Source organism: Notechis scutatus, chromosome 3, assembly GCF_049901735.1.
Source record: "Notechis scutatus isolate UNSWTSFEM ecotype Mainland chromosome 3, rNotScu1.2, whole genome shotgun sequence".
Lineage (NCBI taxonomy): Eukaryota > Metazoa > Chordata > Lepidosauria > Squamata > Elapidae > Notechis > Notechis scutatus.
In genome coordinates this window covers 175,877,731-175,904,531 of record NC_142011.1, presented here as the reverse complement: position 1 = coordinate 175,904,531, position 26,801 = coordinate 175,877,731, and the positions used below count along the sequence as shown (strand labels likewise).

At 38.4% G+C, this 26,801-nt stretch overlaps 1 protein-coding gene and 1 non-coding gene across 10 annotated transcripts in view; both read right to left on the bottom strand.

Moving 5' to 3' along the window:
* The window catches only part of KCNB2 (potassium voltage-gated channel subfamily B member 2), a 205,327-nt gene that overhangs the window by 25,900 nt on the left and 152,626 nt on the right, over window positions 1–26,801 (bottom strand). The gene's annotated exons all lie outside the window — the stretch shown is intronic.
* Window positions 3,086–3,192, bottom strand: LOC113430064 (U6 spliceosomal RNA). The gene has a single exon (XR_003373147.1). It is a non-coding gene; the product is annotated as a U6 spliceosomal RNA (small nuclear RNA).

Genomic DNA, 26,801 nt, shown 5'->3' with positions numbered 1-26,801 from the left:
CTCCTTCACCCTTTCTAATACTTGGCCGGAATAGCATCCCACCAGATGAATAAGGGTGGGGATGGATGCTCTTCACAGCTCACAGAGAAAGGGAGTGTCAGGTAAGTACCAATGCCCCTTCTCCAGATGAGCTGTTCAGAGCATCCATTGTTTGGGACATATCAAAGCTTGGCATGTCCTATGGGAGGGCTTCCGTCTGGTTCGGATTTCCCTTTTCTTGGTCCTTATGGACCCTTTGTAACACTTTCCTGACAAAGGCAGCCTCCATAGAGGCGAAGACATCATTCTAATAGTTTCTAAATAAAAGGAGATGGTGAGGCCCATGTTGTCACCTTCTAAATTTTCTCTATTGGCGCTTCTGGCCCATGTTGTCAACATCACAGCGCTCCAGGTCGAATGAGCAGTGATGCCCCTGGGTACAGGAAGAGATTGTGTCTCATAGGACTTGGGAATTGTGCTCTCAGCCACTTACTGGTCATTGAGGAAGGGGTCTTGCACCCAATGGTGGGTGGTTGAAAAGAAACGAAGAGAACCTTTGTTTCCTAACACACATCGTGCGGTTGAAATATATGCAGAAAGCTCGCCTTACATCTAGATTGTGGCATTGTTGTGCCAGATTTTATGTCGGTTTCAGACAAATGTAAGGGAGTATCAGTTCCTATGGTCTGTAGAAACCCAAATTTATCTATGGGTGAAAGATGGATCTGGACTAAGGACCACTTTGTCTGTGTGAAAAATACAGAGCTCCTGTCTAACTGACAAGGCTACTAGATCCAAGATGTAACTGGCCGATGTAATGGCAACCAAGAGAACTACTTTGTACGTTAGGAATGGAGACGCATGGTCTACATGGCCTCCAGGGAGTTTTCTTGAGTGCGGTAAGGACCCTGTTGAGGTCCCACGTGTGATATCAATGCACCACAGGAGGCTGTAAGATTGTAGCCCCGCGCAAGAAACTTGCATATGCGTGGGTGATGAGTGTTGGACTGCAAGTCTCTCCTAGTGATTACCAATTAAGGCCTCCCCTTTGCCTGTTTATATGAACAAGGTAATAATGAAATGCCATATAAATAACACTGCCGTCTAACAGGTGTTCCCCTGAGATGGACAGCCAGAGCCATCAGAACCTTCATAAGAACCTTGGGCAGATGACAACCCAAAGGACAGTGCAACGTATTCAAAACGTTGAGTATTATAACAAAAACTAAGAGGTTTTCTATGTGAGGATCTAATTGGAATGTGCGGATGGACCTCCATTAAGTCAATGGAGGGTAGAAAGTCATCCCTTCTGAAGCTCAGAAGTATGGAGTTCAGTATACTCATCTTAAGCCTCCTATGAACTATGGATCGATTAAGTCATTTTAAAACTAAAATTGCCCCTGCTGATCTGGGTGCCACAGGTCGGTTGCCTGGATCTCCAATAAATGAACAATAGCTGTCTCCATCATGCTCCCTTTAACAGGATCCCCAGAGAGAAGGCAAGTAATGCAAAGGTTCTAGGGAGAGGATGGAAATTCTATAGCCAGGCCTAATCTTCTGATATCTCTAACCCAGAAAACAGAGGTAGAGGCATCCCATCTGTCCATGAAAGGCTTGAGCCTTCCACCAATAGAGGCACAGTCGTGAGGCCTATGTTGTGCCTCGGAGACCTCTATTTCATGTTCCTCAAGAGATTCTTTTGCTCTGCCCTCCCCTTCAGTATCTATTTCCAGATTGGAAACTATCTGACTGTTGGTGATTCATGCGTCCAGATGGTCCCTGGAGTCTGGAGGGAAAAAGTCCCTGGTAGAGGGAATGAAGGAACCCTCCAAAAATCTAGGAAGGACTATTTTGGGGTCCATGAAAAGAGAGGAACTTATTTTCTGCTTCTAGTCTCTATCAGAGATAGGTCAGGGGCACCACCAACCAAGTTATCTCCATATATTGGGGAGGAAGCAAGCTTCCATTAGTTGTGTGATATCTGTTTGCCAATGTCTGAGCCATAGCAGTAGGCGAGGAGTAACCTGAGATGCCCTGGCTCGGGCAGATAATTTAATAGAGTTTTGCGGCGTCCTTGTGTGCCCTGATATTGGAATTTGAGATAATCTCCCTCAGATGGCGGAGCAACCTGAGAGATGATCTAGTAAAAAAAAGGGGGGAATGTGGCCGACTCCACTCTTATGGCCCTCACATCAGATCAACATGCCCTACATGGGGACAACTCGACCCTGTATATCCTTTGACTTGAGAGCCTCTTCTGCTTCCATTGGAATTGCAGAGGAGGATGATAATTGCCATTATTGTTTTATCTACTATCGTGGTGATGAAAAATTTAGCAGAATGAGAAAACCAAATTAAAAATTTTCTTTCATATCCTGTCAGAGGGGTATACGCCACTGAAGAGACCCCTTGTTTCTGGACGAGGTCCAAGAACCTATGTGGGACAGTTATGACTTCATCTTACATTATTGGTTGGGAGAAGATTAAATCATCTGACTCCCCTTACAGTAACGATTGTTGGGCCGAGGGGAATGGAATATCAAGGCAGGCAGTAGTTTTTTTTTTTTTTTTTGGAAACAACAGAGACTTGAAAAAAGTCTGAGGGTGAAACAGATCTGAAGGTTGGTGGTCTGGCTTAATGCCTTCAATGTCTGACATGCCCCCCTTTTTAGGAGATCCGCCTCTGACCGATTTTGGTCACTGTTGTGAGTAGACCCTTCTTCAACCTGTTCCATCTGGTCTCTAGTTCTCCCTCATCCTGTGCATCATATGAATGTGTAACTGGATTATATAATACTCCCCTGAAGGAGGTACCTGCTGGTAATGAAGGTCCATTCTGCATAGTAACTAAATTGAATGAGAATCGAGGTCAGATTGTGGAGGCTGCCTAGCCGTCAACTTCTACTGTGCCCCGGCTGCGATGCCTCTTCAAATTGCCGTGTCCCTCCAGGCCTTCAATTTGTCAGGGATATCCTCTGGGAGGAGAAATTCTGGTGTGGTCCCACAACTGTCTGTCGGGCAAGTAGTGCTGCTGAAGGCCTGGGTTGAACCGGTCCCTCTGAGGCTCTCCTGGATGGCGTTGAGAGATCCAGGGATGGAGGCAAGGTGAAATATGGAACACTTCACAAATTTGCATGTCATCCATGCGCAGGGGCCAGGCTAGTCTTCTCTGTATCATTCCAATTTTAGTATATGTGCTGCTGAAACAAGCACTCTGGAACTGGGACCAGCCTGGCTGGGGAAGAGGACTGAGACTTCTGTTCAACCTCCCTTATGCATTTTTTTTAAAGATATGCTCATCTAACGCATTTTGGTGTCTCTTGGCATCCTTTGTTGCCTTAGAGGTCTCCCTAGGACATTTTGACCTACTTTGAGTTGGTTTATTGTCCTCTGGGGGTATTTTTGGTTGTTCTTGAAGATTCTGACCTAAAGCCCACAAGGTGAGATATCTATATCTATATATCTATATGTGTATGAGATATTAATGGACTGTTGACTGGTTCAGAGGACTGATGTAAACAAAGGCAGGGAATTCTCTTGATATTTGCTCTCCCCACTTTTTTGGTAAATTCAATTTGTTATTATGTTATTATTCATAATAATATTGATATCATTAATATTGTTATTATTGATAATATTTTTGTTATATCTGTGCACAGCTACTACCATAAATTTTTGTGCTGTTACCAAACTCATAATTAGATGACTGAATATGGAATCAAATTGTGAGGCCAAATAGAGAACACCTTTCAGGACCTGTATTGCAATTGGGTGATCCTGCAGTCACTGGCCCTCAACAGCTTCCTGCCCAGACAGACACAGGCCTTGGTGCTCGCTGTTACTGTGCTGCTAGAATTCTGTGAGGGCTGCCAACTTAAAAAGGAAGCCCAATAGTCAACCTCAGAAAAAGATCCATAATTGGCATAAATGTCCCCTGGACCCTCACGGAGATCCTTGTGAGGGGAAGTGGCCTCTCAACAGATAATGCCATGGAATTCTTATAAACAAAATGATGCCGGTGTTGTTTTAGTCGTCAAGATGTGGCATCAATCATCACCTCTTATTGTGAGCCGATGCGAATCTAACTAGATTTTGAGAATTTTAGCAGGAGAACTCTGAGTTTTCTGGCTCCACCCAATCAATAGCCCTTGCTTCTTCTATATATCTTGCGGGAGTATATCTGAAATTACAGAATCTCCTGTGGAGAGATACCTGAGGGTAAGGATGCTCTGTCCTACTTAGTGACCGGAGTTATAGGGAATTCCAATCAGAAGGAGCGCTCTGTTGTTGGCCAGAGCAGTATGCTGCACCCCCGCAGAGATACATTGGTGTATTGCTAATTCCATCTACAGTCTCATCTTTGTGGGGATCTTTTCCGGTAAGTCATCATCTTGACAGAATCTGGCCGCTGTTGGAGCAATGTGGCCACAGAGTCACTTCGAGTCGCTTGTACTGATCTAGATGGGCTACCTGATCTTGTGCAGCTGTGCTGCATCTGGGTTACACAGACAGATCCAGCAGTGGTTGCAGAGGGGGATTGGAGCCGAAGTAGGCCTGGAGGAGATGAGGTTTGAGAATTCATCCTCCCACATGAACTTCTTCATGTGTTTTTCTAGTACCTTATGGCACTTGTTAGCATCTTTTTCTGCTGCTTAGGAGGTACACTTAGAATGCTTCAATTTGTTTTGAGAGTTTGACATGGCTCTTGAGCTATTGCCGCTTACCATTGTGACCGCTTATTAAATTTTACTGTTAATGAGGCTGAAATGTTGGGTGGTTGGCACGCCCAGGGGCCTGAACCAGCAATGGCCAGGGAACCCTAAAACAGTGTTCCCCAGGTTTGTATAATCTTATGTAAGAATATTGAATTCTTATTCCTGTTCCTATTATTATTATTGTTATTATTATTATTTTGTTATTAATATTATTATTTCCGAATTAGCCAAATTTGGAACACCTCATAGGCCTAGAAAGGAGGAATTGATGAAATAAGATGTAGGCCTGCGACAGGTTCCTGCACAGGCAGACACGGGCCTTGGTGCTGGCTGTGGTGCTGCTGTTTAATTCTGTGAGGGCATAAGCCAACAGTTTCCTCCTTAATGAATAAGGGTCCAAAATAGAATAATTATATCTGAATATCTATATCTATATCTATATCTATATCTATATCTATATCTACGTCTATCTATCTATCTATCTATCTATCTATCTATCTATCTATCTATCTATCTATCTATCTATCTATACACACACAGGGTGATTTCCCTCGGGTTCCAGGAAGGAGACCCCTGCTTGGGGAAAAGAAAAGCCTCTCACAGTTCCAGAAATAAAATGCACATTACTACCGCATGGTTAGTGAGCCTGCAATGGCGCCAGCCGTTATCTCTTTAGGCGCATAATGAGTTAAATCGGCTCAGCAGCACTTCCACGCCTTGTGGGGAGTCGATACTGCAGAGTTTCCCCTTGAATAAAAAGGCACAGTGGGGCAGATGGGTGCTGATGCCCACACCCCAGACGGTGTTCCCAGGGGAGAGAAAAAAGCCTTGGACCCTTTTAAAATGGAGCCTCTCCCATCAGGCGTGGGCGGAGGCAATCGTAGCAGCTTGGCTTGAAAAGATCGTAATGTGAGTTGTTAGCCATGCGGCTGAGGCGTTATCACCTCCGATCATCCTGGGGTGAGAGATCATTATCTGAAGCTACGGTGAGCTTCCTTGGCTCAAGTTATATATCGTAGGGAGCTGCTTGACTCATTGAAACTAAAAGCCTTAAAGGAGTTGTTTAGAGTTTAAAAGTAAACCTTTTTGTTGACTCCTTTTGAAGCCTTTGCTATTCCGGCCAAGGGAAAGGAAATTAAGCTGCCTATATCCACGAAGGCTGAGCAAAAACTGGGGATGCTAGGGAGGAGTCCCGTGGAGGAGGAGGAGCGTCCTCTCAATTAAAGCCCAGCCTATCAAACGAGCGACAGAAGCATCATCCCAAACAATGGATGCTCTGAACAGCTCATCTGGAGAAACAGATTCCTTTGTCATTTTTTGCTGACGGCAACTGCCTTTACTTAGAATTGATCTAGGAGCAAATGCAGTGCAATGATATTTTAGAATTCCCTGGACACTTCTCTGAAGAAAATGTTCTATTTTCCTCCTAGAAATTCTATATTATCACAAAATAGTATTCCCATGTGGAGTTTGGGAAAGAAATAGAATGATGGCTGGAAATAATCTGGTGGTTAAGAAGAGATCTCTTTAACCCCATTTTGTTCACATTTCAGGTTCTCCCCCCAAATATAGGACATAAATGGCAGCAAAGAGTTAAAAGTTTTCTGTACCTCTTTTCTGTCCTTCAGTGGTTATCTAGAATTTCAATCCCAAAATGGACTAACATTGTCAAAAATGTATGCTGTCCTCCTTTATATCAGTTCTTGTGCATGAGGTAGCAAAAGAGTTTTAATATCGCTCAGCCTAAATCCTAACTAAGGTATTTCTGTGCTTAGAATATAGGCTGACTTCATGCTTTTCATTCTTCCTGAGTTGATGTAAACTCAGTATAATTGTTCTCTAAAATGTCAGGACAAGACATGAAAATATCAAACAGCTAGTTAAGTGCTTACTCCAGAAGCAGCATCTTGTCTGATGAACTTGCTATAGTGCAGTTGACAGAGCACATTCTGTTACAACTTCAAACATATTGAGAGTCTCTGCCTTGAGCCATAAAATCTGTACGCTATAAAGTACAAGTGACAAATGTTTGAGGAAAGCATCTATGCTGAATGCTGAAACAGACCTGCTCAAAGCCTTTCCTTACAACATTGCTTCTAAACCTTTACAGTAGATACAAAGGAAAGATATTATAGTATAAGAGCTGTATGTAGGTATGTCAGATATTATTTGAATTGACTTCTAATTAGTTTTCAAATAATACTCCTTTATACTTCAATAGCAGCAAATAGTTCCTTAGGGCTCTGTGGGTTTTCATCAAGTGGGCATTATTATTGATTTGCATAAGGGGATCCCAGAATGGTTCTCCATTTGGAACAATACATTGAAAATATTTTGTCAATTCTGTGTCAAGGTAAATCACATAGTAAGAAGGTTCAAACTGAATTTTTTACATTCTTTTTTTTTAAATTGCCCCCAACAAAATCCAGAAACTGAAACTGAGTTTCAACATTTGGTTGAGCACAGTACTTCAATCTGTTTATTTTGAGATGGGTGGAAAACTGTTCCAACCTGTGATTAAGAGCTGAGTTGACTCATGACAGCTTTCAAATCTAATTTACATACCTGAAATGTTGAAAACTGATGAACGGTAATGGCTATATCTTACGAACATGCACAATCCATTTATTATAAAGAGCCAGACAGTTTGGCTAATCAAGTATTGAGGCAAATAAGCACTCTATAGTTTCAGCACTACTGTACATATTGACAAGAAATTACATGCAGACTCACAGGACCTCACAAAATATGTTTTCTCTGAACTAAGCCCCATTGAGTTCAACAGGTCCTCTGTGATTTCAGCAGTCTTCTTTATCTTGGCTTCTTTCTTCTTGAACAACACTGTTATGCTGACTGGAAAGTTTGGGGTTATTACTCCAATGCATCTGGAATGCATTAAATCAGAAGAGTTGAAATGAAGAATACAAGCCATGTTTGTAGCTTAATAATTTGTTATTTGGTAAACTGAATTGTTCATAGTATTGTTATTTTTTCTGTTTCAATTATTGTAATATGGATATGCAAACTTAAAAAAAACTGTCTCTGCCACATTTTTTGCTCTACCACACATCATCTTTGATATAAACAATTAAAATTAAACCTTTAAAGAGCAACTGGAATCCCTAAAACAATGGCTGTTCAGAAGGATAAAGTGCTAAAACTGATCAAGAAAAATGTCATTTAACCTCAAATCATAATCTGCATGCCTACCTTCACTAAGCTCAGTCCTCAAACTATTATCTCCATTAAATTGCCAGTGCCAGATAGGAAGACTAATAGTCCTTCACTGTTTACCACTTGTGGAAATGTATGTTCAAACTATCCCTGGCTTGAAAATCTCAGAATATATTTACATAGCTACTAACAGTAAATTCTGAGGTCTGTATAGTAATCAGACCATGCCATTTATGAGTCAATTTAATAAAGATGTAAAACTTTTCTAAATGTACCTGGGAACATGAGAAAATCACCAGCTTGAAAAAGGCTAACAATGAATGTACATCCTTGCTATATATAGAATCCTATTCAATTTGTCTTAATTGTCCTTTGCTTTCCTACAGAACAGCTTTTTTCCAGGAGAATCCTCTGTTCTTTCCCTAAAGCACATAGCAACATGAAAAAATATCTTTCAAAACAGAAAGAACAAATATTTTCCATATAACTTCAAACTTTCCAATTCACAATGTACTTTCAGTAATGCTGGAAAAACTGTAGTGTTTCTTAATAATGCTTGGGAATATCCCTGAATGTTAGCTTTTTAAATTCAGCCTTTATGCCCGTCTTTCTACTTTTATGTATTTTTTAACAATAAAACCCTCAATCCCATGCAGATTTACTTAAAAATATTATCTCACTGAACACAGGAGACTTGCATCTAAATTAACATGTAAATTATAGGGATTTCTAATAAAGCAGAAACTGATTTTATTCAGAAATGCAAGGTGCCCATTAACAATAATTGAAATCTGCTTTCATAAATCACATCAATCTCCTATGTGAAATATATAAGCCTCATCCTAGGGTTCAAGCATGTGTATTTTTATATTGGCATGATGACTTCCAGAAAAAGATTCTTGGATGAGAAGTGAAATGTCTTCAAAGTCCAGTTGCCTTTTGAAAAACCACTTTGGGGACAACCATGACCTGGATGACTGAGAATCTTCATAGACAGGTGACTTTGAGAAATTCCAACTGGTATGCCCAATGCTGAGATAGGAAGCACTGAACTATAGTCCTTAAAAGGGAAGCTTGATCTAATGGTTAAGGCATGGATTAGATATAAAAGAAACTAGCTTGCTCTAGGCATGAAAGCCAATTGGATTACTTTGCAACAATGACCTTTCTCTGCTTTAGGAACAAGGCATTGGCAAATCACTTCTGCAAATGTTGCCAAGAAAACTTCCTAACCTTGTCTATGCAGTCAAAGGAGTAAAGACTTATTCAAAGGCAATAAATAAATAAATAATCTTAGTTTTACAATTGTAATTGCCCTATCTGTTAGTAACATCACCAAATTCAGTAAGACTTCTCAACTGAATATTAAGATTGTGTTTTCGTTATAAATATTCCTACATATACTTCAATTGGCCTAGGTTAATTAGACTTCAAGTTAATCCATTGAATCAATGAGAATTCAGTTAATTAATTTACACTGATTTAAGGAAGTCTGCCCTAAGTAACTATGTTCATTCAGAACCAGAAGCGAATCTTTTGCTGTTATTAATGTACACAATTGATGCTTTGATTGATTAATTGATTAAAGTACTCATAAGAATAAATATGAGGAAAAAACTTTCCTTTTTGTAACCAGAATGTTATTTTCAATAATCCTCTACACAGACCTATTTATGCTATTCTTTAAATCACTGTGAAACTATTTTTCATAACAGAAAGAACTACCAATCATTCTCAAAAGAAATTAAAATCCCATAAAAATATAAGGCTCTGTGTCTCAAATGAATTTATTAATACGTGATTAATTGGTGACTTTCACACTAAATATTGAAATTTTAATCACCATTTTAAAGAAAATGTTTTATAGTAATTGACAGAAAGTTTTGTAATGATATAATTTAAATAATTAATAGAAAAAGGATTGAAATAACTAATCTAAAGCCTTCACACAAAAAGGGAACATGAAAAAAGTCAGACTTTTATAATTTAAATTGTAAATTATAATAAAATAGAGAAGAACAGTTTCATGCCCAGATGACAAAGTCAGAAAAGATCCCCTCCGAATTTAGATCTCTGAATGATATACAATATTTTACATCAAGACTTTTATTTCTAATACTTCAACTGAAACAAGTAAGAAACGGAAGCTGTCCTCTGAGAATTATACAGCCTAACTATTCTCTTTTGTCGAATATAAATTTTGTTCAGTTGCATATTAGATTGCACTTAGCCAAGTGTAGATGTGTAGTTATGGGAAATGTATCCTGTTTTTGTTTTTACAAGGCATAAAAACACAAGCAATTTCATGATTTCGACAACTATGGAAGGCTAAAGATATTAGGTAGAGGAAAGATATACAAGTCTATACCGTGATGCAAAACAATATAACGATAAAATACTGAAGGATACTTTTTGAAAAATGGAATCAGAAATTAGTAACCACAATTTCATCAATGTCAGTAAGGATGTCTGATTCTATGAACAGACTATGTCCAAAATATGTTATTGAAGAAATGACAAATGTAGAACAAATTTTATCTGATAAGATAGAGATGGCACTGAAAATGAATTTACAACTGACTAGCCATGACAATGTTTTAGAAATGATGTTTTCCTGGAACCACAAAAGAAACTGGTGAGGTTTTAAAATTTAAAGCGGAAATACAAATGACAAATCAAGAGAGTAGATAATTTTCCCTATTGGATTTACAAAAGAGCATTGTTAAAACCTTAAAGAACTCTGCAGAATGGGACAAATAAGAACAAAAGAGAAATAAAATCCTATGACATTAGTTGAATGAATTACAGATTAAGACTGTTAGAAATAAAAAGAAAAGAATATATTGGTTTATTTGATCAAGATTAAAACAAAATATATTATTACTTCTAGCAGCCCTTGGTGCTCACTGATCTTGGTTGTTTTCTTCCAGATGTTTCATTAACCAACCAGGTAATAACATCAGTGCTAGATGGGAGTGTGGCTCCCCCCCTCTTCTTTTAAAACATAAAAAGCATGGGAGAAATATAATATTAGCCCATCAAGGCATGCATAAGTTAGCAACTTAAACAGATTTGACAAAATGGCACATCAATTTATTTATTTATTTTGGAAAATTTATATAGCCACCTACTTGCTCACGGCAACTCCAGGTTGCTTACAAAGAATAAAAGCACAATGTAAAAGAAATAAAAATAATAAATAATAACAATAATAAACAATAACCCCCACCTCCACCTCTTGGTTAGAGAATCAATCATTCTTCTCCATGGTATACTGAATATTTACACTGTTTTATTTATATATGATGTTGACATAAAATGGTAAACACCATAAAATGGTATTGCTAAGGCAATAATGACTTCATGTACTAAAAATGTAGTAAATGTTATGGACAAGCCACAAACCTATCACACATGTTAAATTATCATAAAGTTTACAAGTTGTTTTAAAGAGCAAGAGTTCAAAAGCTCTTTTTCAAGATTAATGCTGAAGAAATTAATTCTTTTCAATACTTTAATATCATTTGACCAAAATAAGTGATTTATTCCGAGTTCAAACCTATGTTCTGTTACTTATTATTTGAAGAGATTTTTCCCAGCTTGGCACCAAATCTGCTCCTTATTCTTCAATTTCAAATGTAATAAAGCCTCAGTTCTTTTTAGAAAACAGGTCATTAGAATGGGCAAACAGATGGAAGAAAATGTGCTGTTTTGTAACATGTCCACATTACTTAATTTAGATAAATACTGAAAGTTAGCAGCCTTTGGTCTTTCCTTTGACTTGTGAATTTCAACAAAATTAGAGGAGCACAAAAAATAAAATTCAAATCAAACCAAAAAGCAGCATTCAGGACAACATGCATTGCTGACACATGAAAAAGATGAATGAATCACAGTAAGCTTTTGAAGATGACCTTTGATCTGTTTCTTAGTGACTAAAATGATTACTCAAATCCCACTGAGAAATTTCAGTAACAGTGTAACACTTTGTAGTAGGCAGGGTATAACATCTTTAAGGATGTGTCTATGCTCATGAGACTGATATGGTTAAATACTTACTTAGATGGATTTAAAACATATTTTAGAAAATATATTGCCTATTGTTATGATTTAATTCCATAAATTCAAAATCTGAGTTAATGGAGTTAAATTATTAACATTTTTGAACCTGTAAGAACAAGTAAGAAACAGAAGATTAGGGAGAACATCACCTTAAATTGCCTTCTGTAAATTTGTTCTTCGACAAAAAACAAATTTCTATGGAGATTCTCTTCAATTTTTAAGGAACATTTTTCGTTAGATGTGAGTTTGAGTGAAATCGAGTTCCTAAAAAATTAAGGAGGTTATACTTCAGGCCTAAATGATTAAGGAGGTATATAATATATATGGTTTGTTTGGCCAATGGCAATCCTGTAATTCTGGCATCCCAAAACTACCTCCACAGCATCTAAAATTGTGTAAACTGTTAGCATTCTCATTCAACATATTTTGTTATACTTCAGATAATTTTGCAGAAGAGATTCCTAGGCCAAGTTAATATAAGATAATTTCTGGCAGTTTTGTCAAGCAGTTAAGGCATCAGGCTAGAAATCAGGAGATTGTGAGTTCTAGTTCCATTTTAGGCATGAAAACTGATTGGGTGACTTTGGGCCAAACAGAGTGGTTGTTGTATGGAAAACAGGAGGAGGAAGGAGTATTATGTATGTTTTGCCACTTTGAGATATTTATAAAGTAATCTGGATTCTGAGGGTGAAGTAGTAGATATTCTGCTGGACAATACAAGCACTGCTACATGTTATTTATTATTTATTATTATTTAGTAAATTTGTATCACTGTCAATGATACAAATGACTGGGAAGCATACAGTTATTAAATAAAACAATAAATCAATTAAAAGTAATTATTAAAATAGTCTTATTAAAAATACAACTATGTGGTACAGGGGAGAGTAGATTAAACACAATATTAGAGCCATTTAAAGATATTCCTAGCTCCCTGGGATCTCCAGGCCTGATGTTAAAGCTAGACCACAAGGACATTATAGAACATTGAAACATTAAAAACTTGATGAAAGAGATTGATTATTAGTCAGGGGTGTTATCTATATGTCATTTGGATTTTTTTTTTTAGTTTCTTATGTTATTGATATTGGCCATGTTGGACAACAAGCAATCTCCAATCTTTCCTTTGCAGGAAAGGTTGGGGAGTGAGTAGTGGAATTACATAGTGACCTAGATGAAATAGATTACCTTGATCATTTTTAGTTTAGCTTCAGAGGCCAAAGCCACAGTGGTTTGTCCTGATGCTAGACCTCTATCAGATCCTGGATGGTGGGCTGAACCTTTCCTGTCCTTTTGGGTCTTTCAGTGGCATTTGAAACCACTGATCATGATGTCTTCTGGTCCACCTTCAAAGGTTGGGAATTGGAAATACTGAGTTATGATAATGCTGTTCAGTTTTGTGCTATATTACACTAGTTCTAAATTCAAACTCATCAGAAATTTTCCCAGATGAACGCTGTGCCTAGGGAAGACTTTCACAAGCTTTGGATAATGCACCATTTTCAGCCTTCTTGGAAAGAAGTGCTGAAGAGTAAGTTATATCCTTGTTACCTCTTACATAGATTACTATAATACACGATAGTACTGGTCTACATGAACTGGTCTGAAGATGATTTGCAAGCTATAACTGCTAGAAAACGCAGAAGCATACTTGTTGGCACTCATATCTATCACTCATACATAATACAAGCATTGCAAGCTCTTGTACTTAGGGAGATGGATCTCTTTCAAATAGACTACAATCCATCTGTGGTGCACTTCAAATATATTTTGCCTCAGTTACCTTGGAAATAGAGCTGACATAATTCTGTCAAAGCCATCATCCTTACTCTCTACAGCCACTAATAGGCTATTGGGGGCAATTCAAAGCATTGGTTTTGACTTATCAAGCCCTAATTAATTAGGTACCTGTATATTTGTAGAATTATCTGCAAGACTGTGCTTCTAATTGAACCTATCCCGGCAGTATACATGTCCTGAATAGGAATGCTGAGGGCATCTTCCCTGAGGAAAATTTGGGGAAAATGAGAAATCACTGTTTTTTTAATTATGGCTTTAACTTCAGGGAACAGTGTTTCCTTGGAGATTTGAATGGTGCCTTCTCTCTTGACGTTTACTGCCATTTAAAGTGTGCTGTTAAGAAAGATCCTTGGAGATTAATATTACTGTCACTTGGGACATCCCATAATTATTATACTTATGGGTTTAATAATGTTGTAATAATTGTAATGATTTAATAATGCATTAATTACGTATTGCTATTATATAATTGAACTCATTTTTTCCAGTACTCAGACTAAAATTGGCTCCAAGATAATGCAGATTAGAGAGACAAGCACTGGCTAATAGCCATCTCCTTCTTTCAAATACAAAATTCTGAATTCTGCTCATACAGTAAATCTGTGGGGAAGAGTTGTGGATTTTGCTTTGTGGATGCTGCATTGCTGATAGCTATGTTATGTCGTGAGGAGATTCGACTGAATAAGCCATCTACACACCTTTAAGAGACCTGTCTGCTGAACAAAAGAACAACTTTGACAGTGAAGGCAGAAAAGACAATGTGCTCCTAATGCCCTACCGCACATTTAGCCCTTATACAAAAAAAATGAATACCTAGATAAGGCTTTAGGGTCAAGTTTCTGCCTTTCCACAACTCACTAAAATCTTCTTACTGAATGCAATCTGTTACTGACATGGAAAAGGAAACAAAATGAATATAATATAATCTCAACAGGGTGACTCAAGGCATGAAGATCATACCAGCTGCACGGCTAAAGCAATCAGCACCTACCCTGGGCAGAAATGATACAGGAAAGTGTCAGAGGTGCACAATCTCTTTAGTGACAATGGCAAAGGTATCCATTTATACTGCATTAAGGAAAGGCAAAGATAAACTACTCCTGTATTTAACCAAGAAAGACACATAGATAGGCAATATGAAGTGATTGATAACATAGTGCTGGATGATTGCCTCAGACAGCAAGAGTTGGGGCATACAATTTTTAAATAAATAAATAAATGATAGAGCTGTCAGATTGAATGGTACTCAATACATTACTCAGGAAAAGTTATTATTATTTTATCAATACCAATGGTGTTTATGACACAACTATATTCAAGTCTTTTGTAATCTAGTTGTTGAAATTTGCATTCAGGAAAAGAAAATCTGAAACTACAAAGGGAAGTACATTGGAAATATGAAATCTCTGAAGCATTTTTATGTATTTATTTAAAATATTTGCATAGATACTTATCTTAAAACCAAACTCCGGGTGGCTTACAATTAAGAATAAAACCATAAAACACAAAAACATTAAAATAAATACCACCACCACCACCACCACCAGAAAAAAATGTGGCACCAAAGTCACATTGCCCTGATGCAACCCACACAATCTCTCCCACTCTAACCTTACCCTTTCCAATGCTTGGGGGAACAGCAGACCTTGAGTGCTTTTCTGAAGGTTAAAAGGGTAGGGGTGATATATTATGGGGAATGGTATTTCATAAGGCAGGGGCTGCAATAGAAAAGGTATGCCTCAAATGACTTACAAGGTAGCAATGTTTATAGTAAGGGACCTGGAGCATGCCCATCCTATCTGCTCTGGTGGGAAAATGTCAGGAAGGGGCAAACCTGGGAAGACCTGCAAACTAAACAACTGTCATGCAAAAGATATCTCAGTTCATTAAAGCAGAGGAGGCATGGAAGGTATTTCAGAAGGTCCCCTCCCTAGTTTTTCAGGGAGTAAAAAGAAAAGGAAGGGAGGAGTACTTACAGACTTGCAAGACTTAATTAATGAAACTCTACAATAAAGAGAGAGCTAATATTCATTGTTGTGCTTTTTGTTTGAACTTTCTCATAGAGTTAACCTAGTCCCATGTCATGTTGTCTTTAAACGTAACAATCAACACCATGAATTGTATCTGGGAAGGAACTGAGGGACCACACAGCTTATGCAACAGGGGTGAAATATGGTCAAACCTATAGATACTCAACACAGTGTGTACCACTGTATCCTGGAACAATTGTAGTTTCCAGGAGCTCTCGTTGAGCAGGAGCTGTGAGTCTAGGAGGACCCCCAAATTGCAAACCAGCTCCATCCAGGGGAATGATGACATGTCACTAGACCCTGGAGATACAAAACCCTCAAGATTCCATCTTACCAAAAACAAAAACAAAAAGAATGATATTATATTTATAATCAGGAATAAAATAGAAATTGCATACAATGCAACTTAAGTCCAAATAATATTAATTAGACTTTATAGGTAACCTTTTAATAAAACAGTTGTCCAAGTTCATGTTCCAAGATTGATGCAAAAGAATAAATCAATCAGAATAGAGCTGAAAGGAACCTTGGAGGTTTTCTAGTCTAAACCCCTGCTGAAACAGGAGACCCTATACCAGTGGCTCCTTTGCCAAAAATTATGCGTGTGCTTGCATGCTTGCACTTGCATGCCAGCACCAGCAAGGCAATGTGCCAGCAAGGCAATGTGCGCCTTCCCATGCCCCCTACGCATGCATGCGTAATCCCCACCCATCCACCCCCATCGCCCCCTTACTTGCACTACACCTCACAGCTGATTTTCGGCCAGTTTGAGGCCTTTTTCGGCCTCCCAAAGGGTTCTGCAGACTTTGCAGGCCAAAAACTAGCTCCATTTCATCACTTCTGGTATTTTCGGAAAAACAGGAAGTGACAAAATGGGGCTAGCTTTCGGCCTGCAAAGCCTGCAGAAGCCTTCCTCAAGCCTTTGGGAGGCTGAAAAAGGCCCCAAACTGGCCAAAAATCAGCGGTGAGGCATGCGCATGCCCAGTGAGTTTGCCTGTAGCTTGCATGCCGACACAAATGGCTCTGCGTGCCACCTGTGGCACATGTGCCATAGGTTCGCCATCACGGCCCTATACCATTTCAGATAGGTGGCCGTCCACCTTTTCTTAAAAACCTCCAGTGATGAAGCACCTACAACTTCTGAAGGCAAGCTGTTCCACTGGTTAATTGTCCTCACTGTTAGTTTCTCCTTAATTCCAATTTGCTTCTCTCCTTGATTAGTTTCCATCCATTAGTTTCCAAAAGAAGAGAAGGTGGAGGAGTTTTATGATCAGGGTCCATTTGAAATGGATAGAACTTGCAAGCAATATATGCTGCTTGTAGTTGTACACTAGAATATCAGAGTTGAAAATAATGAAGAAAATGTATTTCAACTGTATGGACTAGAAAATTAAAATGAAGCAGAAAAAAAAAAGACTCATTAGTTTCTAACAAAATATGACCAGATGGAGAACACAGAGAACATAAAGAAATCGTGATTAAAGAGATAGTTATAACTGCAGATGTGAACAGGAGCTGGCTGTGGAACAGATCACAACTGATCATCTTTAAGCTACAAGTCAAGTCAAGTGGAAGAAGTAAGCCAACCAGATTCCACAATGTTACCTTGACTATATATCCACCACTTTCAAGGAGAATATCAAAATTTCTTTGAAGTCTTGAGCCTCATAGAGAACCAAAAGAACTATGAATGAAACCAAGGTTGCTACAATAAAAGTGGAAAGAGAATGCCAAAGATGAAGAAAGAGAAGACAGGAAACTGGACAAGAGAACATATGGTAGAAATTGACAAGAAGAGAAGAAAAACCAAAACAAAGAAATAGATCTCAGAAAGGAACTTAACATAGACTTTCAGAGGGCTGTTAGAAGACAGAAGAAGTGATATTAATATATATATATATTTAAAGACATCAAAAACAGAAACAGACACAGCAAAACAAAGAAAAAACATCTCCAAACATCCAAAACATCTCTAAACCGAGTAGGAGATTCCAGCCTTGAATTGATAACATTAAAAAAGCCAATGTACAAAGATAGAAGGAATATAATTGAAATTATATAATAATATAGAGATATGAACATCCAAGATACCTTAGAAAATATTCATTTTTAGTAAGAAGCTGTAGTACTAGAACAGGGATGTCAAACTCGCGTCGTCACGGTGTCATCACGTGACGTATCAGGACTTTACCCCCCTTCGCTAAACCGGGTGGGGGTGGGGCCAGCATGTGATGGATCCAGCCTACAGGCTGTGAGTTTGACACCCCTGTACTAGAAGACAAAATTAAATCTTATTGAGTCATTACCAAGTTGGAACACTACAGTAATTGATGAAATACTGATAGAAATATTCGATGCAAAAGAAGGACCTATGCCAGATTCTAAGAAGTGCTTTGGAAGAACTTGGTATTTTCCTTACTATATCTCACTAAGCAGAAAAAACATAGGTTTACTCTTCTTTCTTTCTTTCTTTTTTTTAAAGTAAAAGCTTATCTTTTACTAGCAGCTGAAAACAGCAGGCAGTCTGAAAACAGTTTTCCTTAGGGTAAAATTTGTCACTTTCTATAAAAACATGACTCAATTTGAAAAAAGGATTTTTGGTTTGCAGCAAGATTTTAGTTTTTTGGAATGTAGTATGTTAATTACAGTATAGATATTCTTTTCTAGTTGGTATTATGAACATTTTACAAACCAATATAGTCTCATTTAGATGAGAATTATTTTTAAATTCTGCTTGTTATTGTCCATCAAGTCAATCAGGTAACTATGAGAACAAGCAATTTCAGGTGACTATTTTTAGAAATGGTTTTGTCAGTGCCTTCCTGTCGTGGCCGAGCGACCGGTCCGTTGTTTCGATCTTCCGGTTTGCTGCTGAATTCCTTTCAAGAAGCAATTTGACGGGACCCTCTCAAGGGTGAAGCTTAGCGGGACCCTCGCAAGAGTGAGGTTTAGCGGGACTCTCGCAAGAGTGAGTGCCAAGCACAAAGAAAAGACACGAAACAAAGCAATTTCTTCAGGTGAGGAAGCACATCGCGCCTGGGGCAGATGGAATTGTCCCGGCGGCCCGATTGCTTTGCGCTGTCCTCTTTTATTGTGCTGAATCAAAGAAGGGGTGAGAGGGATTGCAGGAAACAATAGAGTTATAAAGTTAATCATTAGAACCAGCTACGTGACACAAGTAGCGAACTTCGTGACTGATACTTTTCTGGTAAACATGTCTTAATACTGAATACACATCTTTTAGCTGACACAGACTTCTGGAGTTAATCTTGTCAGCTTCTTTCCTGTCAGCTCAGTGGAATTTGCCCTGAGAGGTATACGTGCTAGGCAAGATTTGTTCTATGGAAAAATAGCCAAGGCAGAATAGCCACACCTTCCTAGGACTAAGAGAGAGAGAGAGAGAGATCACCCAACTGGCTTTTTTGCCTAAAGCAGGTCTAGCACCCATGGCATCCTGGCTTCTAATCCAATGCCCTTCAAAAAGGGAGACCCAAGCCTAGTTGAAAATTACAGGCCAATCTCCTTATGCTGCATCACCTGTAAAGTCATGGAATCAATTATTAACCAATCCATCATCCTCCACTTAGAGACAAATAACCTACTCTCCAATAAACAATTTGGTTTCAGAAAAAAACTATCCTGTAATCTACAACTCTTACACTGCAAAAACATATGGACAACACAACTCGACCAGGGCAAAGCAATAGACGCAATCTACATAGACTTCTGTAAAGCCTTTGATTCACTGGTACACGATAAATTACTCCTAAAAATAAAATCCTATGGTATCTCTGGACAACTGAATAACTGGATAGAAGCATTCCTGTCAAACAGACAACAAATGGTCAAAATCGGGAGCGTCCTATCAAATCCAGTACCTGTCAATAGTGGTGTCCCCCAAGGCAGTGTTCTAGGACCAACTCTCTTCATACTCTACATAAATGACCTCTGTGATCATATTAAGAGCAATTGCGTTCTCTTCGCTGATGACGTAAAGCTGTTCAATACCACAGACAATACTGCTACCCTACAAAAAGTTCTTGACTATGTATCAGAATGGTCAAACAAATGGCAACTTCAAATCTCAACAAATAAATGCTCTGTCTTACATATTGGCAAAAAAAATCAGAAAATAAAATACAAGCTGAATAATCAAGAACTTGTTGATGACCCAAGCTCTGTAAAGGACCTTGGAATACTCACCTCTAATGATCTAAGTGCTAGAGCTCACTGCAACTACATAGCCAAAAAGGCATTAAGAGTTGTTAACCTAATCCTACGTAGCTTTTTCTCTGGTAATATCACACTACTAACCAGACAAAACATTTGCTAGACCAATACTCGAATACAGTTCATCAGTCTGGAATCCACATTACGTATCTGATATTAGCACAATTGAGAAAGTCCAGAAATATTTCACAAGAAGAGTTCTCCACTCCTCTACTCGTTGTAGAATACCTTATGCCACCAGACTTGAAATTCTAGAACTAGAAAACCTTGAATTACACCGTCTTCGGTCTGACTTAAGCATGGTATATAAAATCATACATTGCAATGTCCTACCTGTCAGTGAATACTTCAGCTTCAACCATAACAACACAAGAGCACACAATAGATACAAACTCAAAGTAAACCGCACCAAACTTGATTGCAGGAAATATGACTTCAGCAATAGAGTGGTCAATGTCTGGAATACTCTACCTGACTCTGTAGTTTCTTCCCCAAACCCCAAAAACTTTAACCTTAGACTGTCTACTATTGACCTCACCCCTTTCCTAAGAGGTCTGTAGGGGGCGTGCATAAGCGCACCAACGTGCCTACCGTCCCTGTCCTATTGTTTCTCTTATTCTTTTATTTTTCATATATGTACCCATTTCATGTATTCACAACTATGTATACTCTTATACTTATTATCTTGTAAACAATTGGCAAATCAAATAAATAAATAAATAAAATAAATAAAATAAATGCCTTTAACCATTACATCAATCTGACTTTCATTTTGAAATAATATACATGCACACAATAAATAAACCTAAGCTTCCCAATATATATTCATCTTTCCGTAAGGGTATTTAGGAAACAAGACCTTGAACTGAACTGTATTTTCATAAGCTGCAACACTGTATTAAGCTTGTATAAATTAGGCAACACAGTATTTTGCTTTTGCTCGATGTGGTCTGAAACCTTTCATGAATACTTCATTTATCTGTTCAGACAGGCCATGACCTCATTTTCTCTTTCATTCAAGCTCCAAGTATTAAAAAAATAATCTGAGCAATAAATGCTGTTTACTACAAGACACACCACTGGTTGATAAATGTCAGCATTGTAAAGAAAAGACTATGAGAAGCTATGACCAAAATGTTTGCAGGAATCCCTTTTCAGATGCACTGTTTAAAATTCCCAAGTAGAATAGCTTTTGGCTATGCTGGCTGGACAATCTTTCCCACTCTGCTGAAAGTCAACCAGATCTCCAGCATGGATTTCTGCAATGTTGTTGCTATCAGCTGCCATAGAAATGGGGAGCGGGGCATGGGCATTTGTGATGGGGAAACAAGCTGGTGTGAGAACTGGAAGTTTGTACTCATGAATTATGGTGCTGCTGACTGGCCAGACTGAGTGGTCAGACTCCAGATGTGACAAATACCTGGAGCTTTCTCATAACATCATATTGGATGTTGATTGGACTCTCCGTCCTGGACCCTGGGGAGAAGAATTTGGGGTGGCTTTCAATAGGGGGCGTGCATAAGCGCACCAACGTGCCTACCGTCCCTGTCTATTGTTTCTCTATTCTTTTATTTTTCTTATATATACCCATTTCATGTATTCACAACTATGTATACACTTATACTTATTATCTTGGAAACAATTGACAAATCAAATAAATAAATAAATAAATAAATAAATAAATAAATAAAATGTGTAATCTTCACGCATTTTGAATCAGATCTTGCCTTGCTTTCGCTGCTATCATTTCAAATGTAATAAAAGTACATCTCCAAATCAATGGAGTTGTGGGTTTTCTTTCTTACTTTGAACAAAGGCAGGCCTGACATTGTCTCATTTTCTGGAACATAAATACACAGAGCTCTCTAAATATTTTATTTCAATTCCTGCTATTTGGAATCTGTATGGCCACAACTTCAGATTGCAAATAGCAATGAAGTTGACATCTTTTCCCATTACCAGCTTGGGGAAGGAGCACTTTGAAGAATGATGGATACCATGAATGGTTTTGAGACTTCTGGTCTGAATCTTATCTAAATGCTCTAGTACACGGGTATCAAACTTGTGGCATCACATTGCCATCATGTGACATTTCATGACGCTTTTCCCCTTTGTGGAGCTGGGGTGAGTGTATGTATCCAGCCTGCAGGCCACCAATTTAAAACTTTGCATGTTATGCTAGTGCTCTTTGAATATGAGCACACTGGAACCACATCAAGCTTCTGAGAAGAGTTCATAAATCCAGAGGAAATCTTGGTCTTTGAGCATCTTCCAGTCTATCAGCCACATTTATAATTTCTAGTTGCATTGTAGAACATTTTATGTTCGAGACTATAGAAGCCTGTGAAGAACATAGCCTGAATTTCTTTTTCACGCTATTGCAATATTAGGAACAAAAATACCTCTATAGGTTGCGGACAAAAATAATTTCCAAATCATCTCATTGTAATTTTGATTATGTCATGTACTAAGCAGAACTGGGCTTGGAAAAACATTTCCCCCTCTATTAAATAGATTTGTCTCTGTGTTGGAGATTTTCTTTTCTCCTTTTCAGGATATGGAATATTTGCACTGCAAAGCCAGATGCTATGCATGCTTAAGCAGATCCTACTTATATCGAAGGTGCATACATTTTAGTGTCTTTTACAGAATCATCCTGTGCTATTGGAGATGGCCATCTGAATGAGACTTAACTGCAAATCCACCTTTATCCTTAGAACATCTGGGCATTTGGGATAAAACAGATTTAGCCAGTATTTCTCAATTGCCTCCTTTAAATAGCTTAAAGACAAATTTAAATAGTGCAATATATTAAAACAGCATAATGTTTGCTGTTTGTTTAAAAAACAGAATACCAGCATTCACCCTCTCTCAACCTCTACTATATTATATTAGTATGAAATTAACAGACCATATCATAAACTGTTCTAAATAAGGCCTAAGGTTTTAATGATTATCAGCTTTGGGCATTGTATCTTTCCCTTCTTAATTAGCTTAATTATTGAAGTATTTATTAACATGGCTACCCATTAAAAAGAGCAGAGCATTTTCTCCTTTTATTTTTTTCTTCCACTCATTTGTGTTTGATTCTTGAAAACTGCCTGGATAAGTCAGGAGTTTTCAGAAATTAGCCACTACCCTCTTCCTAAGGCTGAGAGAACATAGCTAGCCCAAGGTCACCCAGTTGGCTTTATGTCTAAGGCAGAACTCACAGTTTCCCATTTTCTAGCCTAGTGGCTTAACACAGGGGTGGGCTGCTACGAGTTTGCCTGGGTTCGGGAGAAGCCATAGCTAACATTATGGATGGTTTGGAGAACCACCAAGTACCACTATTGTCTGGCCCCTCCCACCCCTCCCTGCCCCTCCCAGGAGTCTCCACATGGCCCATTTTGGATGTGAGGTAAGTGCAGAGTCCGCGTGCAGGCTCAGGGAGGGCAAAAAAACGGACCTCCTGGAAGTTCTGGAAGGCCAGAAACGGCCTTGTTTCTAGGCTCTGGAGGGCCTCCAGAGTCCAGGGAAAGCTGTTTTTGCCCTCCCGGAGGCTCAAGGAAAGCCTACAGAGCCTGGGGAGGGCTAAAACACCCCACCCCCACCGTGGTGTAGGAGGCTGACTAGGCCACGCCCACCATGGCCATGCCCACCCAGCAACCGGGCAGAGAACCCATTGCTGAAATTTTTGAAGCCCACCCCTGGCTTAACCCCTACACCAAACTGGATCTTTTGTCCTACTAAATGCAAAATTCATCTAATTTATCATACAAGCATTGAATTCAACAGTGAATATCAATCTTTAACTATAACAAATGACAAATTCTAAACAATGTTATTCACTCCCATTATAACTATTACAAATATTGTATTAAAAACACTAAAATATATAATAAACTGCAGAAAGTTCTCAAACTACATCCTAAAATTAATTTTTTTTAAAAAATCTATCCAAGCTCTTTGAAATAAAAAGGATGAAATGTAGAAGTTTGGCTAATGGAACTGTTTTTCCCTCAAGAAAAATCTATTTCAACTGTAATAAATTGTGTTAACATGAACCTTTCCATCATGATTTCATTTCAGCTATTATTTCACTGGCATCCTAACATAAGGGTGGAAGACAGGTGCATATCAATCAGAGGTAAGCATTTTATTGTAAAATGGCTTTTCCTTTCTTCCCTCGTCTTTACTGCTTTGTACATCTGAACATCAAACTGTACTGAAGGTTAAATTAAATATCCTCAGACAATCAAGAATATAAGCAGGGACTCTCCAGAATAAATTCCCTCTTGATCTATCTAAAGCAGATAACTCTTTCTCATTTCTTTTTACTGCAACATGAATAGGAAATATATTATCTACTTTCTAGGATAAGGTTTTTCATATAAGATTTCAATCTACCTCATATTGACTGGACCCTAAATAATTGTACAACTGAAATCATACACACAACCTTCTTCAATGCTATTACAAATCTAGGTCTTGAACAACTAGTAACCAACAACACTAGACTGAACAACTGCCTCGATCTCATCTTCTGCAATAGTTTGAATTTAATTTACCGAATACAAACCAAAGAACCCTTTTCCAGTAGTGATCACAATATGATTGACTTTTGCCTCAACATACGCCCACGCAAAAATCACCACAACGATGTCATCCCTAGTTGTAACTTCAAAAAAGGCAATTATGATCTTATAGATAATGATCTCTCATCCCTCGATTGGCAATCTCTATTCACTGGATGCAATACTGTTGAAGATCATTACAACATATTTTTACTTGAAGTCAAAAGAGTCATCAAACTATATGTTCCAACAACAACTCCAAAAACAAAACAAAAAGCAGATTACCCATATCAATAAGGAAACTTCAATCCAAAAGAGATCACTCTGGCGGAAAAACAAATCTGGTCACGTTGCTAATTTCAAAAACCGATATAAAAATTTATGCCACCAGATAAAGACCGAATGCACCAATTACCACATTAAACAAGAGGAAAACCTTCTAAGCACCAATTCCACCCGTGCTTTTTACAATTTTGTAAACAACAAACTAAAAGACTCAAGGTCCATCCCTCCCTTGATAGGACCTGATGGTAAAGACTGCAGCGACGACACCATTAAAGCCAACATCTTTAACACATTCTTCGGCTCAGTGTTTGTAAACAGTAATGGATCATGCCCAATGTTTCCTAGCCGTACCACAGACAACAATAATGATCTAATACATATCGATTTTACAGTAGACAACGTTGAAAAAGCACTACGCAACCTAAAACCATCTCTATCTATTGGACCGGATGGAATATGTGCCTACTTCTTAAGAAAACTATCCGCTGCCATAGCCAAACCTCTAAGCATAATCTTTGAAAGATCTTTCAGAACCAGCTCCTTGCCCAACCTATGGTTACAAGCCACAGTCATTCCCATCTTCAAAAAGGGAGACCCAAGCCTAGTTGAAAATTACAGACCAATCTCCTTATGCTGCGTCACCTGTAAAGTCATGGAATCAATTATTAACCAATCCATCATCCTCCATTTAGAGACAAACAACCTACTCTCCAATAAACAATTTGGTTTCAGAAAAAACTATCCTGTAATCTGCAACTCTTACACTGCAAAAACATATGGACTACTCAACTCGACCAGGGCAAAGCAATAGACGCAATCTACATAGACTTCTGCAAAGCCTTTGATTCAGTGGTACACGACAAACTACTCCTAAAAATAAAATCTTATGGTATCTCTGGACAACTGAATAACTGGATAGAAGCATTCCTGTCAAACAGACAACAAATGGTCAAAATTGGGAACGCCCTATCAAATCCAGTACCTGTCAATAGTGGTGTTCCCCAAGGCAGTGTTCTAGGACCAACTCTCTTCATAATCTACATAAAGCGACCTTTGTGATCATATCAAGAGCAATTGCGTTCTCTTCGCTGATGATGTAAAGCTGTTCAATACCACAGACAATACTACTACCCTTCAAAAAGATCTAGACTATGTATCTGAATGGTCTAACATATGGCAACTCCAAATCTCAACAAATAAATGCTCTGTCTTACATATTGGTAAAAAAATCAGAAAATAAAATACAAGCTGAATAGTCAAGATCTTGTTGATGACCCAAGCTCTGTAAAGGACCTGGGAATACTCACCTCTAATGATCTAAGTGCTAGAGCTCACTGCAACTACATAGCCAAAAGGCATTAAGAGTTGTTAACCTAATCCTACGTTGCTTTTTCTCTGGTAATATCTCACTACTAACCAGAGCATACAAAACATTTGCTAGACCAATACTCGAATACAGTTCATCAGTCTGGAATCCTTATCACGTATGTGATATTAACACAATTGAGAAAGTCCAGAAGTATTTCACAAGAAGAGTTCTCCACTCTTCTACCCGTTATAGAATACCTTACGCCACCAGACTCGAAATTCTAAAACTAGAAAACCTCGAATTACGCCGTCTTCGGTCCGACTTAAACATGGTATATAAAATCATACATTGCAATGTCCTACCTGTCAATGAATACTTCAGCTTTAACCATAACAACACAAGAGCACACAACAGATACAAACTCAAAGTAAACCGCACCAAACTTGATTGCAGGAAATACGACTTCAGCAATAGAGTGGTCAATGTCTGGAATACTCTACCCGACTCTGTAGTCTCTTCCCCAAACCCCAAAAACTTTAACCTTAGACTGTCTACTATTGACCTCACCCCTTTCCTAAGAGGCCTGTAGGGGCGTGCATAAGCGCACCAACGTGCCTACCGTCCCTGTCCTATTGTTTCTCTTATTCTTTTTATTTTCTTA